We start from the raw sequence: 15,127 nt of genomic DNA on the forward strand, positions 1-15,127 counted from the left end.
ATCTAGATAGGGGCTTAGTTATTATTTTTTGTCCATGATAGGCACTTACATGTTGGAAACGACATGTATCCTGCATGTATAAATGATCATGTGAGATAATTACACACCTGCATTTTGCTGTGTGCTGTGCAGTGCTAGTTTCATGTTACTTTTCATGCTGACAGGACAATCCTATGCATGTCTGCTTAGAAATATGTCCTGTTAAGTTCAGTGGGACCTAGTCCTAGGGAGTAAATGTATCTGGGATGGGTTGGGATCCTGTGGCCCTCCAGATGTTGAACTACAGCTCCCTTTACCCCCAGCTGACATGGCCAATGGTCGGGGGTGATGGAACTGGAGTCCAACAACTTCTGGAGAGACAGTGGTTTCCCGCTTTATATATAGGATTACTGTCTAAGCCAGTGTGAGCACTGTGGGACTTAGGCGGCATCTACATTCCCATTTACTTTGCATCCAGTGTGCACTCCCACCCTGATTTGTGAGGCAGTGTACACAAGGTGATAGCCTCTACCCTGTATCTATCCCATCATTTCTTATGGTATTCTATAGTTTGTTTGGTAGTTTCAGTGCAACTCAGCTGGCAGAAGAGGGGCTTGCATGAGGTTTGAGGCAGATAGAGTCGAGGGCAGTGCTGTTTTTCTATGGTGCCGGAACTCACCATGAACACCTCCCTTGTTCTCTTAGAATGGCCATGGCCATGGCCTGAGTGGTGCCAGAACTGAGTTCCTATGAGTTCCCCCTGGGAAAAAGCCCTGGTCAGGGGGCATCCAGGTTCCCTAGACTATTTTGTATCTTGACTTCCGATTAGCTTTCCTCTTACCTTCTGTTGTTCGACTGATATGTCTTAGGTTGCACCCTGCTTTACAGATTCCTGCCCCTCTCATACTTTTCTCTTGCACCTCAAGATGAGAGGTCACCCTGGGACTGTCTTCTGAAAGGACAAAGCAACCTGCATGATTGCATTGTTCTGCTATAGGCTAATAAGCTAAACTAGAACCAGAAACTTTCCTATCCAAATGTGTATTTCCTACAATAAAATGCTTTGTTGTTTTTCCTTACCTATAAACAGTGCTTTTTTTCAGGGGAATTTCAAGGGTACCAACACCTCTTTTTTTGTTCTTAAAAAATGTGCCACTTCGTGAAACAACTTCATGCTGAGTACCAGCACCTATTTTTCTAGGAAAAAAAAGCAGTGCCTACAAATACCTCTGTGTGATTGCAACAGGTAAAACTCTGGGCTCTAACCACTCCCTTGACGCTGCCTCACCCCACAGACCAAATGGGTTCCAATAGGTAATTGGCAACCAAATCATCCAATATGTTGATGCATCCCCCCCCCAATCCAATATTTTGATGTGTTTCCCCACAAAACCATCTTCGATTCAAATGGAGATAAAGAACTACCTAGCTGTGTTTTAAGCTCATAACATGTACACAGCCTTACTCACAGGTTAATACATGTTGCACTGTGAATTACATCCTTAGTAAAAACCTAGTGTTGTCGCCAGCTAAGTTTTATTCAAAGTATACTCATTGAAGTACAGTGGTACCTTGGGTTACATACGCTTCAGGTTACAGACTCCGCTAACCCAGAAATAGTACCTCGGGTTAAGAACTTTGCTTCAGGATGAGAACAGAAATCGTGCTCTGGTGGCGCAGCAGCAGCAGGAGGCCCCATTAGCTAAAGTGGTGCTTCAGGTTAAGAACAGTTTCAGGTTAAGAACAGACCTCTGGAACGAATTAAATACTTAACCCAAGGTACCACTGTAATGGACCAAACTTAGTCATGTCCATTAATTTCAAACTGCTGAGTAGGAGAACATAAGATTGGATACAACTCTATTATATAAAGTGGGTCTCAGTGTTTAGCCATTTGCTTATCCAATGGAGCAGCGCTCAGAGCCAATTTAGAATATGCGGATTTCAAAGTAATTCTGGACATGTTGTCAGCAAGCTTCTCTCTCCTCGCCCATTTGTAGATCCTCAAGAGGCACACACACAGCACTCAAAAATAGTCACAGCAGCTGTTAACAGAATGCATGGTGGGAAGGGGAAAAACCAGGAGTGTTTGGGGGTTTGTGTGTCAGGAGGGGGCGCCTTGTACCTTCAGAAAGAGCCCTTTTCCCCACCAAGCACTAGAAAGAGCTGGAGCTCTGAGGTAGGCAAAATGTTGGTTCATAGTTCCTAGAAGAGGATGCTGAAAACTGTCCAGTCAACAGAGGATGATGAAAAAGAGAAAAGAGCACTGAAAAATCAAACAACCTACTGGTAGAACTGATCACTGCAGATGGTGACAGCAGTCACAAAATTAAAAGATGCCTGCTTCTTGGGAGAAAAGCAATGACAAACCTAGACAGTATCTTAAAAAGCAGAGACATCACCTTGCCAACAAAGGTCCGTATAGTTAAAGCTATGGTTTTCCCAGTAGTGATGTATGGATGTGAGAGCTGAACCATAAAGAAGGCTGATCGCCGAAGAATTGATGCTTTTGAATTATGGTGCTGGAGGAGACTCTTGAGAGTCCCATGGACTGCAAGAAGATCAAACCTCTCCATTCTTCAGGAAATCAGCCCTGAGTGCTCACTGGAAGGACAGATCCTGAAGCTGAGACTCCAATACTTTGGCCAGCTCATGAGAAGAGAAGACTCCCTGGAAAAGACCGATGTTGGGAAAGATGAAGGGCACAAGGAGAAGGGGACGACAGAGGATGAGATGGGTGGACAGTGTTCTCGAAGCTACCAGCATGAGTTTGACCAAACTGTGGGAGGCAGTGGAAGACAGAAGTGCCTGGCGTGCTCTGGTCCATGGGGTCACGAAGAGTCGGACACGACTAAACGACTAAACAACAACAACTGGTAGATCTTAGTTATAGATAACAAATAATTTCTACATAGATCTCTAAAATTGGGTGGGGAGGCTTTTTCAGCCCGAGGACCACATTCCCGTCTGGACAACCTTCTGAGGGCCACATACCAGTGGGGGGTGGGGCCTAAAGCAAATGTGGGTGGGGCAACAAACACACATTTCCCTTTTGTCCAATAGGCTAGTTTCTACCAGAGGTGGATTTAGCAGTGCAGAGCCTTGGAGACGCCACAACTATGATTTACAGTGGAGCGCAAGAGGCGGAGAGGTTCTGAATTTTGGCTTTGCACAAAACCCTGCTGAAATTGGAGACCCCAAGGTCTGCCACAGCTTCTACATGTATTCATACACCCCTCTTTATCCTCCACCCAGACAAGCAGGAGGCACGATCAGAGTTGCAGACAGGCAAAGCCACTTGGGAGAATGATGCAAGACCCACGAGGGGCATGGCCTGGGAAGAGTTCCAAGAGCTACATTCAACCCCCCCCCTCCCAGTCTCTCTTCTAAATATTGCAAGTTTGCTCCTGATAGCAAAGGTTTGGCTCCACATTTCTAAAGTTTGTCAAGATGGGCAATGCCAGTAAGGATTCTCTCACAATGTGCTCCTTTATCTCTGTGGGACTTGAACCTGAAAGCCCATCCAAACTTTCTCCTAGGCCTAGGCTTATTTATCCGGCTATAATTTTGTTGGGGTCCTACTTTCACACTGGACTGCTTGTTTTGGATTTTACTCATTTTTTCCAGGGGAGGACCACTGAAAGGCTGTGATTTCCCATTAATCCTTCTAGTCCATTTTTTGGTTGCCGCTTCCTCTGGCCTCCCATGACAGCCGGGTTGAGCATGCACATTCAATTCCCTGCCACTGCCGAGGAGACAACTTTGCACTAGACTCAAGTTTCTGCACAAAATGGAGCTCTAGCACGGCAGGGGAGGAATGCCTGTACATACATTTGATTATTTACCGCTAAAGATCATTTTGCTGTCCCACGACAGCCAATGGAAATAAATGTAAGTGGCATGCAAATCGCACTGCCACAAAGCACAACTAGCAGTGTGCAGTGGAAGCGGAGCTTGTATTGCAAAGTGTTTTAATTTGCTAAGGAAAAGAGGCCTTGTTGGTCCTGTTCCTTCTGCAATGTGTCTTTTTTCAAGTTACATTTTCTACAGATCAGTTTCATTTGTTGAGACATTAGTGTTACAGTAGGAAGAAAAGGGAGAAAGAGGTGGAGGGAGCCATGGTGAGTGGGGGTGGAGACAGGTGGCGATGTTTCTATTTTATTTAATGTATGTGTAGGGTTTTGTGTCAGACTAAGGAAAATTCCCGCAACACTAAACAGGTACACACAAACCATGCTTAAAGCATGGAAAGCAGAAATAGGTAAACTGTTCTTTCTTGTTGTAAGAAGCTCACATCATGGACTCCACCAAAAATGGCCAATCCCCTTTCTTTCAAAAGGCCTCCAAGCAAAAGGAAAGTTGCATTTCAAAGATGAATTATATAGAAATCATTCACAATCTGTTCAGAGTGGAACCATTGGCAGGTGGCTGAAAAATGGGGGAACCTGGCCATTAATGAATCCTCAAGCCAGAAGGGCATAGGAGGACATGTCCGGACAGCTTTGGGTGTCTTCAGACAGTGGAGTAAATTAGAAGCATTTGGTTTTAAGCGCTCTCTCCAGAAGGCTATTGATGATTGAAGACTGAGTGACGGATACCAGCTGCTGGCTGAGAAGCAGCAATTCCAGGCCACTGTAAGAGAAGTTCCCAGAAGGCAATCACTTTTTAGTAAACAAGTTCTCTCTATAAATCCATGGGTTTCTGAGGCAGAAGATCTATTTCACAGTACTCGCCAAGAGAGGTAAGGAAGTATTCATCAGGATATGCACGGTTTTAATCTCACTTTTGCCATTCTGGCCTTAAGTAGCCTAGGTCATCTTTTGTCTATCAGATCTTCTCCCATCATCAATATGGGGATACTGATTTGTTTCCAGTGTATTAGTAAGGAAGGTCACTTAGTGGTATAATTGCTCTGCAGACGAAATGTTTTTGCGCTACTGAAATATTGCTGTGCAAGAGACTGCACTAGTGGGTTGCTGGTAAGTTTGTGGCACGATGCACAGTGCAATCTTCTGCACCGTGAGTTTTCTGCTCAATAAAATGCACAATACAATAAAACCAACGAAAACCATCTCAATAATAACATTAAAAATACATAGTGGCCCTTGCCCTTGTATCACTCCCAAAGTGACTCCCTCAAGGAGTGAGGCCGTTTGGTGTTTTCCCTTTGGCTGCAGCATGTCAGTGAGAATCCACCACCAGTGGCCGCCTTCCAGCTTAGCTGTTGCAGGAGAGAACAGTTGATGAACAGCAATTCCTGCTTTAGATTCAGTTGCAGGTCATGCACATGATGATCACACAGTTATCACATGACAGTCTGGCCATTTAAAACTTTCTATCATGCTGTGGCTCTTGCATCACTATGTACCACTAGTTGTCAATGAAGATAAACTTCACAAACGATGAACCCTTTCTGCTCTTTTAGATTCAAAGGAAGTCCTTTTCCACACAGTACTGACTGATTAACAAGATGTATATCCCACTTAATCAACAAAAGCAGGGCAGTTCAAAGTGGTGCCCTCCAAGAATGATTGGACTACAACTCCCATCAGCCCAAGCCAGCAGGGTCAATAGTCAGTACACAACATTGGCTACGTTTGAGAAAAAAGGGCAGCTGAACAAAGACCTCTAAGTGGTTTACGTATAACAAAAAAAGTGATCAAATGAAACATTTAAAAACTAGCAGGTATAAAATTTCTTTTAAAATATAAAGTCAGAAGTTAAAAAACGAACATTCATGATAAAATTACATGTCTGGGTTGGCTTGCCTAGATAAAAAAGTTTGTAGCAGGTGCTGAAAACAATATGGAGGACCCACTGTCTGGCTAGGATTAACAGACTCCTACGCAGGAGGAGGAGGAGGAAGTGATTGGTGGGAACCAGGGCCAGAGGAGACAGTCTCTCCCCATTGTTTCTCAATGTCAGCTGCTTCGGAAGGGGGAGCAGTGATGCCAGCTCCAGCGAATTGAGCAGATGACACCAAGAGTGGGTCCAACGGTCAGAAAGGCGGTTTCTGCATGTGTCATAGAGGGAAGTGAGGGACAGATGGGATTCGTCAACCTGGGAAGGTAGCCCGTCTAGGAGAAGATACCCTCTGATCCTAAACCTCTACTGCCTTGCGGGATATCTTCAGGAGAAGAAAAGGCTAAAGAGTAGACCCTATACAAATCCAGAGTGGAGATGATTAGGTGGCGACTTGTACACCTCCTTCCAACACCTCCTGCAGCCAAGCTGGTGCCAAACATATTGCTCTGCTTTCCTTTGGACCACATCAGCAAGGCCAAGAGAGGGATGTCTTATTGTCTGTGCAGCCCAGGACCTCCATTCACAAACTGCCCAGGCTTATGCTCCAGGGAGGTCACTTTGGTGCTGCTAACACAGCAGTTTGACTGTGGAGACGCACTCCATTGTCCCTCTCCATTGTCTCTCGAGACAGATGGATGCCAACAACAGTAAGCATGTCAACAGTGACAGATAATGAAACTAATTGACTGGCAGATAAGTCAATGCCCATGGCATTATTGAAAACTGATATTGAAAACTAAAACCTTGACCTCAGCCAGAGGACTCTGTCAATTTTCACTGGGGGTGGAGGAGAATGAGGAGGAGGTGGGGGAAGTCATAAAGTTCAGGTCGCAACTCATTCACTAGGCAGATATGCGAGAGCCCAGATCAACACCTCTCCAAACAACAGCTGAGACTCTCCCAGGCTGCACAACAGATGTTAGTGTTGCTTAACTCTTCTGGAAATGAGAGAGAGAGACCTATAAACCGATAGGTCCAAGACAGTGAATTTCTGTCTTACCCATACTGTTGCTGTCTGAGAAAATGTGTCTACACTGTCAGGGACATCTGTGCCCTCCCTCAAAAGTCACAAGAACTGAATTGCACAGGAGAATGATGGTGTAACTGCACTCTCATTCTTGGAAGATTCAAACAAACAGAATCAGGCCTGGCAAAAACACCTTCTGGCCTTAGAAATAATAAACAGAGCAGGCAATGTGATCTGTGCTCCTGAGTGAGTTTCTATTCCTGGTCTTCAGCTAGTCACCTGCAAAGCCCAATCCTATGTCTGTTTACTTGCAAGTAAGCCCCATGGGGTTCACTCCCAAGTCAGTGGATGTTGGATTGCAGCCTTGGCCTTGGGATTGTTTTCTGTAAAACTTGACTGTGCTCTTTTTCTTGCAATGAAACCTAGGGGACAGGTCACCCTGCAGTTAGTGTGACCAGGTGCAAATGGGCTCCTGCACCTTTAATAGACTGTGTAGAACAGCCACTGCCAGCTTGGATGATAAGCTACACCTGCTGAAATTCCCGCTCCACAACTATGAAAGGTGCAAGAGCTTTGTCTACTTTGGTCCTTGGTCACCCTATGCGAGTCTCCTTATTAGATCTGGATTGCTCAGCTTTTAGCCAGGCTGCACAGACTGAAATATTTTGCAAGCTGCTTTTGCTGCTTCTCCTCCTTCCTCTTCTTCTTTTTTCTTCTTCTGTAGCAAAATTAGTGTTTAGCCTGAAGAAAAGGTCACACAACTATTTGAGGAAAACAATGCATCACTTCCTCTCCTACTACTCCACCATATCTTTTGGAAAGCCATTTGTTTGTTCTCTGTGCATTTGGATATCTCTTAAGATATAATAACTGAATTTTGTGTGATGGTTCCTGAGCTTTTCTTACATGGTTGGGTGCCATTTTGAATCAAGATGGTGGACTGCACCTTTAAAAACTGCACAGCTTTTAAACAATGAATTCAAAACTACACTGTTCTTGGAGTTCCCAAGCAACACCATGTACAATGCTGCCAGTTAGATATATCTTATTGTAAGCTAACGCTGCTACTGAGGATTCAGCTACATTAGTCCATGGAGGCGCAGGTCAATTCTGTGTCCAGGCAGCTGTTTACCAGCTCCATCTGGTACGCAGGCTGAGATCCTACCTGCCCCCAGACTGTCTTGCCAGAGTGGTGCATGCTCTAGTTATCTCCTGCTTGGACTACTGCAATGCGCTCTACGTGGGGCTACCTTTCAAGGTGACCCGGAAACTACAGCTAATCCAGAATGCAGCAGCTAGATTGGTGACTGGGAGTGGCTGCTGAGACCACATAACACCGGTCTTGAAAGATCTACATTGGCTCTCAGTATGTTTCCGAGCACAATTAAAAGTGTTGGTGCTGACCTTTAAAGCCCTAAATGGCCTCAGTCCTGTATACCTGAAGGAGCATCTCCACACCCATCGTTCTGCCCGGACACTGAGGTCCAGTGCCGAGTGCCTTCTAGCGGTTCCCTCACTGCGAGAAGCAAAGTTACAGGGAACCAGGCAGAGGGCCTTCTCAGTAGTGGCGCCCACCCTGTGGAACGCCCTCCCATCAGATGTCAAAGAAATAAACAACTATATGACATTCAGAGGACATCTGAAGGCAGCCCTGTTTAGGGAGGTTTTTAATGACTGACATTTTAATGTATTTTTAACCTTCTGTTGGAAGCCACCCAGAGTGGCTGGGGAAACCCAGCCAGATGGGCGGGGTAGAAATAATAAATTATTATTATTATTATTATTATTATTATTATTATTATCATCATCATCATCATCATCATCATCAGAGTGGGTGGGGAAACCCAGCCAGATGGGTGGGGTAGAAATAATAAATTATTATTGTTGTTGTTGTTATTATTATTATTATCATCATCATCATCATCAAAAAAACAGTGTTCTGAATGCGTTATAAACATGCAATGCCAGATGGCGCTGGAAAGCAAAAAAAATTCTTCGCGGTTTTCTTACTTATTTATAGTGTCGTTGTCCCCCCGTGTAGACCAACCCCTGAGTTATTACCATATGTTAATAATGCTTTATCTGCAACCCTACAATATAGGGGTGAGGAACTTCAGCCTGTGGACCAAACATGGCCCACTAGGCCTCTCTGTCTGGCCCTCAGGACTCTCCAAAGGCCACACTCCCTCCTCAGCCACACCCACTCTCCCCAGTCCCTCACCAGCCCCACTTCCTACCCTCCTTTAATGCTTTTGGCTAACTGGAATGTAAGTGGATAAAGGAGAATAGCCTTGATCTGGATTCAACCCATTATTTATTTTTATTTTATGCATTTACCACCACTTTTCAGGTATGCAGCCTCCTAAAGCGGTTCTACAAAGATTTTCAAACAATACAGCATTAGTAAAGATACAGTATAGAGTACAACTGTAGAAGACGGCAACAGAAGAGCATTTGAAAAGCCATCAGTCAAGCAAAACCTCAGTCAAGCAAAACCTCCTGAAGTTTGTTTATTTACTACATTTCTCCCCCACCTTTCCTCCCATGTAGTGCACATGGTTCTCTTTCGCGCTCTCCATTTTGCCTTCAAAGCAACCCTGTGAGGTAGGCTAGGCCATTCCAGCAGGGCAGCTCTCCCAAAGGGTTGAAAGGGGTTTGCTAGACCAGCCTCCGCTAGCACCCTCCAGATGTTTTGGACTGGTGGGCCTGATGGCAAATTGTAGTCCAAAACACCTGGAAGGGCACCAAATTGGTTAAGGCTGTTAGACTCGGGAGGGGGCAGGGTGAAGGCTTCGCAGGACCAGCTGTCCCCTTGGTCTTGCACCCAAGTTGCTTTCTTACATGAGGTTGGAATGCGTCCCCGGAGAGTGCCAACCCGATTAACACGAGGCTCTCTGGAATCACAGCCCTCTGAGTCACTGTGCTAAAATTGTGCTGTTGCCTCCCCTCCGCACCCTTTGGGCTGCCAATATTTACAGGTCTCCGTGAAGATCTGGAATAATAACCTGTTTATCATTTGGGTCCCCAGATGCAATGGAATGTGAAACCCTGGTCATATGAGTTCCTGGGTTGCACCCAAAGCTTATCCTGTCCAGAGTTAGAGCCATTGAAATGAATGAGCATGACGAAGTTGGACCCATTAACTTCAATGGGTAAAACTTTGTTGGATAAAAGCCAGCATTGTGGTGGTTGTTTTTGCTTGAATTAAGCTCATATCTCTTCTTCAGGTTTCAGGACAATGCTCCAGCCCAACTCCTGGTAGCTCAGTTGGAAGAACAAGAGACTCTGAATCTTGGGGTCCTGGGTTCAAGTCCTGCTTTGGAAAAAAGATTCCTGCATTGCGGGGGTTGGATTAGATGACCCTTGTGGTACCTTCCAACGCTATAATTCTGTGAAATCTATTAAACCCTCCAAATTAGAGAAACCCTTTCTCTAAGAGCAGCGGAGTGCCTACCAAGCTGGGAGCATATGTATTTCACAAACTGCTGGAACAATGGGAAACTTTCTATTTTCATGCATTTCATGCTATGCAGCAGTAATGAGGAACCTTTGGCCCAACAGAGGTTGCTGAACTACAGCTCCCATCAGCCCCAGCAAACATGACCAATGGCCAGGGATTATGGGAGCTGTAGTTCAGTAACATTTGCAGGACCAGAGGTTCTTCCCACTGGCTAGATAGCATACAAATTGCAGATTCATTCCCATGAACATAGCCAAAACATCACCAACAGTGCACAAGGGGAGGTAGCAACTGGCTTGGTGAATCCCAAGGTTTGCAGAAGTGCAAAATGTTGTTGTTGTTTAGTCATTTAGTCGTGTCCGACTCTTCGTGACCCCATGGACCAGAGCACGCCAGGCACTTCTGTCTTCCATTGCCTCCCGCAGTTTGGTCAGACTCATGCTGGTAGCTTCGAAAACACTACCCAACCATCTCGTCCTCTGTCGTCCCCTTCTCCTTGTGCCCTCCATCTTTCCCAACATCAGGGTCTTTTCCAGGGAGTCTTCTCTTAGAAGCTGTGGCAGACCTTGGGGTCTCCAATTTCAGCAGGGTTTTGTGCAAAGCCAAAATTCAGAACCTCTCTGCCTCTTGCGCTCCATTGTAAATCATAGTTGTGGCATCTCCAAGGCTCTGCACTGCTAAATCCACCTCTGGTAGAAACTAGCCTATTGGACAAAAGGGAAATGTGTGTTTGTTGCCCCACCCACATTTGCTTTAGGCCCCACCCCCCACTGGTATGTGGCCCTCAGAAGGTTGTCCAAACGGGAATGTGGTCCTCGGGCTGAAAAAGCCTTCCCACCCAATTTTAGAGATCTATGTAGAAATTATCTGTTATCTATAACTAAGTTCTACCAGTTGTTGCTTAGTCGTTTAGTCATGTCCAACTCTTCGTGACCCCATGGACCAGAGCACGCCAGGCACTCCTGTCTTCCACTGCCTCCCGCAGTTTGGTCAAACTCATGCTGGTAGCTTCGAGACCAACCATCCAACCATCTCGTCCTCTGTCGTCCCCTTCTCCTTGTGCCCTCCATCTTTCCCAACATCAGGGTCTTTTCCAGGGAGTCTTCTCTTCTCATGAGGTGGCCAAAGTATTGGAGCCTCAACTTCACGATCTGTCCTTCCAGTGAGCACTCAGGGCTGATTTCCTTAAGAATGGATAGGTTTGATCTTCTTGCAGTCCATGGGACTCTCAAGAGTCTCCTCCAGCACCATAATTCAAAAGCATCAATTCTTCGGCGATCAGCCTTCTTGATGGTCCAGCTCTCACTTCCATACATCACTACTGGGAAAACCATGGCTTTAACTATACGGACCTTTGTTGGCAAGGTGATGTCTCTGCTTTTTAAGATGCTGTCTAGGTTTGCCAAGTGCAAAATATCTTTTAAAAAACCCTCTGAAGGACCCCCAAAAACCAGTCCAACAAGTACTGAGCAGGCTTAATGACACCGACTGAATATTTGAGGGGAACTAAAAACTGGGGGGGGGGGCAGGGATGGAATGGAGTATCCTGGGAGAGAGAGTGGCTGGCTGGCACCATGAAGGGGAGCACTCCACACTGCAACATTTCATCACAGGTGAAATATTCACCTCAGCTGATTTTAAACCCAGGCGAAGGTGACAATTTTTACCAGATTAATTATTCACCCAAGGATGCTGGAGTGCTGAGCCCCAGGAAAACAGCATTGGCACATCTGGGAAACCCCCCAATAGTAGTGACGGTGCTTCAGAATATGGTCATCATTTTCTCATCACATGACAGTGAGCAATCCCTGAATTTCCAGTGGTCGAGGGTGCACAAAGCAGCCCTTATGCAACTGCCAGAATCAGCTTTCCCCCAACCTAGTGCACACCAGGTAATTCAGACTACAATTCCCATCAGCCCCTAGTTCCAGCATGATCAATGGCTCCTACTGACCATGGACATGTTGCTTCGAGCTGATAGGAGTTGTAGGCCAAAACTTTTGGAGATCCTCGCCAGGTTGGAGAAGGCTGGTTTAATTTCTTTCTGTCTTCCAGGACCAGTGGAATGAAGCTAATCATTCTAGGAACATGCCTTTTCCAGGCCTTCTAGTCTATTTGTCTGCCTGGTCGGAGTGTAGGGCACCTTTCGCACTCCAGAGGTTGCTCAGCTGCTACTCCCACCATCCCTGACCCCACATCTGGTCTAGCCTCATTGGTTGTCTAATCTGAATGGCCAGGGCTCTCCAGGATCTGAAGCAGAATTCTTTTACATCACCAGCTACCTGCTGGTTTTTTTTAACAACAACACGGCTGAAGATGCCAGGAACGGAACCTAGGACATTCTGTGTGCAAAACACATCCCTCTCATGAACACAACAATATAACAATGCTTATATATCCAATAGCTGAGCGAAAAGCATTAAGTCACGGCTGGGGGACTTGTGCCCTCCATATGTTGTTGGACTCCATATGTTGTTCCATCTTCCCTGACCATTGGCTATGCTGGCTAGGGCTGGTGGGAGCTGGTGGCCTCTAACCACAGCTTGGTTATCATTGCATCAAGTCGTTGCTGGGTAATAGTTCAGTACTTCTTCTTTCCTAGAGAATTCGGGAAATATCCCAGCCATGGGGAAAAGGGGTGTGGCTGGTGATAGTGCCATGGGCCATACAGAAAGGTTGCATTTCTACATTTCATCCTAATAGCTAAATAAGATCTTTCCTGTTGGATTGCCAACTTTTTATTGTATAAGAATTCACACCTTACCTTTAAAGCACATGGCTTTCCCCAAAGAATCCTGGGAGCTGTAATTTTGGTTGAAGGTGCTGCGAATTATATCACTGGGAGGGGAAAACTGTCGATTCCCCCTAAAGTTATTGGCATGTCTTCGCAGCAGTATCTGGCCATTTTCCTGAACTAGATTCTTCCATAGCATCTAGAGATCCTCGGAAAAAATGCACTTGACTGTTCTTTTAGAATAGAAGCAACCATCTCCCCTGTTGTTTATCCCCAGCATTTGGCATTCAGGGGTAGGTTACATCTGCACTTGAAGGTTTTACTGGTCAGGACAGCTAAATTAAACCTCTAACTCCAGATGCAGTCTACCAGGTAACAGGGACAAACAGCATGGGAGAGCTGTTGCCTCTGTGCGCTGCTGGTGCAGTTGCCAGAAGTATCTGAATACCTGCTGTAGAAACAGAACTGAGTTAGAGAGCTAAACTAACGGGTCTTCTGATGAGCTCACCTAGAGAGCTCAGATTTCCTTCTACTTATGCCCTTGATTCACAGCACCAAGTATTAGGGGGACTGCGGCCCCCAAATTAGGTAAGGATTCTACCCAGTTCCATACCCTCCAACATTTCGCCAATGAAAATAGTTACATCCTATTTAATAATAGAAGGGACGTGGGTGGCGCTGTGGGTTAAACCACAGAGCCTAGGACTTGCCGATCCCGCCAACCTAGCAGTTCGAAAGCACGTCAAAGTGCAAGTAGATAAATAGGTACCACTCCGGCGGGAAGGTGAACGGCATTTCCGTGCGCTGCTCTGGTTCGCCAGAAGCAGCTTAGTCACGCTGGCCACATGACCCGGAAGCTGTACGACGGCTCCCTCGGCCAATAAAGCGAGATGAGCGCCGCAACCCCAGAGTCGGCCACGACTGGACCTAATGGTCAGGGGTCCTTTTATCTTTACTTTATTTACGGTAATAGTAGTAGTAGTAGTAGTAGTAGTAGTAATTATAATACCCCACCTTTCTGACTGGGTTGCCCCAGACACTTAGCACGGCTTCCAACATATATAAAAACATAATAAAACATTAAATATTTTTTAAAACTGCCTTCAAGGCTGCCTTCAGACGGCTCAAGGCGGTCAGATAACTCCATACCATCCAACATTTCTCTGATGAAAATAGGGATGTCCTAAGGAAAAGTGGGACATTCCTGGCTCAAATCAGAAACCAGGACAGCTTCTGTAAATCTGGGACTGTCCCTGGAAAAGAGGGATACTTGGAGAGTCTGCAGCTCCTGCCATGCCTCGGTTTGTCCAGTGTCCTTAAAAGAAGTGTTGTAATTTGCACTTCTTGGGTGGGAAAGTACATATAACTAGCCCACTTCAGATAGTGGCAGTGGTGCAATGCTTTAAATTATGGCAGCAGTGTCAGGAAGAGCAAACGGAGGCGTCTTATTTGTATTTGGCAAGTTCCCCAAGTTTTGAAATTCATGTTGCTACAATCCACTATGAAAGATAACATGGAGGTGGGGAGAGTTTTCTTTTGTTCCTAGACCCACAGCTCCTGGGCTTGGCTAGCTGTCTCGGGGCAGAAATGTTAATAAAAGAAACTCTACCTCGTAACGGCTCCCGGCATTGGGCAGCAAGTTCAGCGTAAAGCTGCTAATTTTGTCCCAGCTGTTACTTGGCTCCCTGCAAAACCCATCAGCGAAGAGAGAGATGGGAACGCAGGGCAGAAGTTCTTTAAGAGGTTAGAGAGGAGGCTGGCTAAAAATAGAGCTGCAGGCGCTCAGAGGTGATCAGTGTCTGCAGTCCTCTTGAGAAGCAAGCACTGCACTGTGTACATAGGGCCACCCCAGTCATTGGGCAGATAGTGTAATGTTCTGCCTTGCTGGCGTCTATCATCATGCAGCCGTTGGGAGATTTTCTAAGACTGGCTAGCTTTAGATTTTGAAACCTGGGTAAGGTCAAAGGGGGAGGCGGAGCCAATGGAGGCCAGGGGGGTGGAGTTTGGCAGACTCAGGTGGGAGAGGGTGCAGAGCTCGAATAGCCCAAACCTTATTACTGTGACTCGCACTGGCAGCTGCAGCAAACTCAAACGTCCCCTAATTCTAGCAGGGAGAGGTGCAGAGAATCAGATGCCACCGCAGCACAATCCGTTTCTTTGTTCTTTGGTTGCTCTCAAATAT

General features: G+C 45.9%; 1 long non-coding RNA gene across 1 annotated transcript; it reads right to left on the minus strand.

Annotated features, from left to right (window-relative positions):
• Positions 1-9,008: 9,008 nt before the first annotated feature.
• Positions 9,009-14,811, minus strand: LOC308483984. Its single transcript, XR_013989852.1, has 3 exons — positions 14,555-14,811; positions 12,976-13,396; positions 9,009-10,064 (listed from the first exon to the last, which is right to left on the minus strand). It is a non-coding gene; the product is annotated as an uncharacterized lncRNA (long non-coding RNA).
• Positions 14,812-15,127: the final 316 nt, after the last annotated feature.

Source organism: Podarcis pityusensis (genome assembly GCF_964106645.2).
Source record: "Podarcis pityusensis genome assembly, chromosome: 8".
NCBI classification, from domain to species: domain Eukaryota; kingdom Metazoa; phylum Chordata; class Lepidosauria; order Squamata; family Lacertidae; genus Podarcis; species Podarcis pityusensis.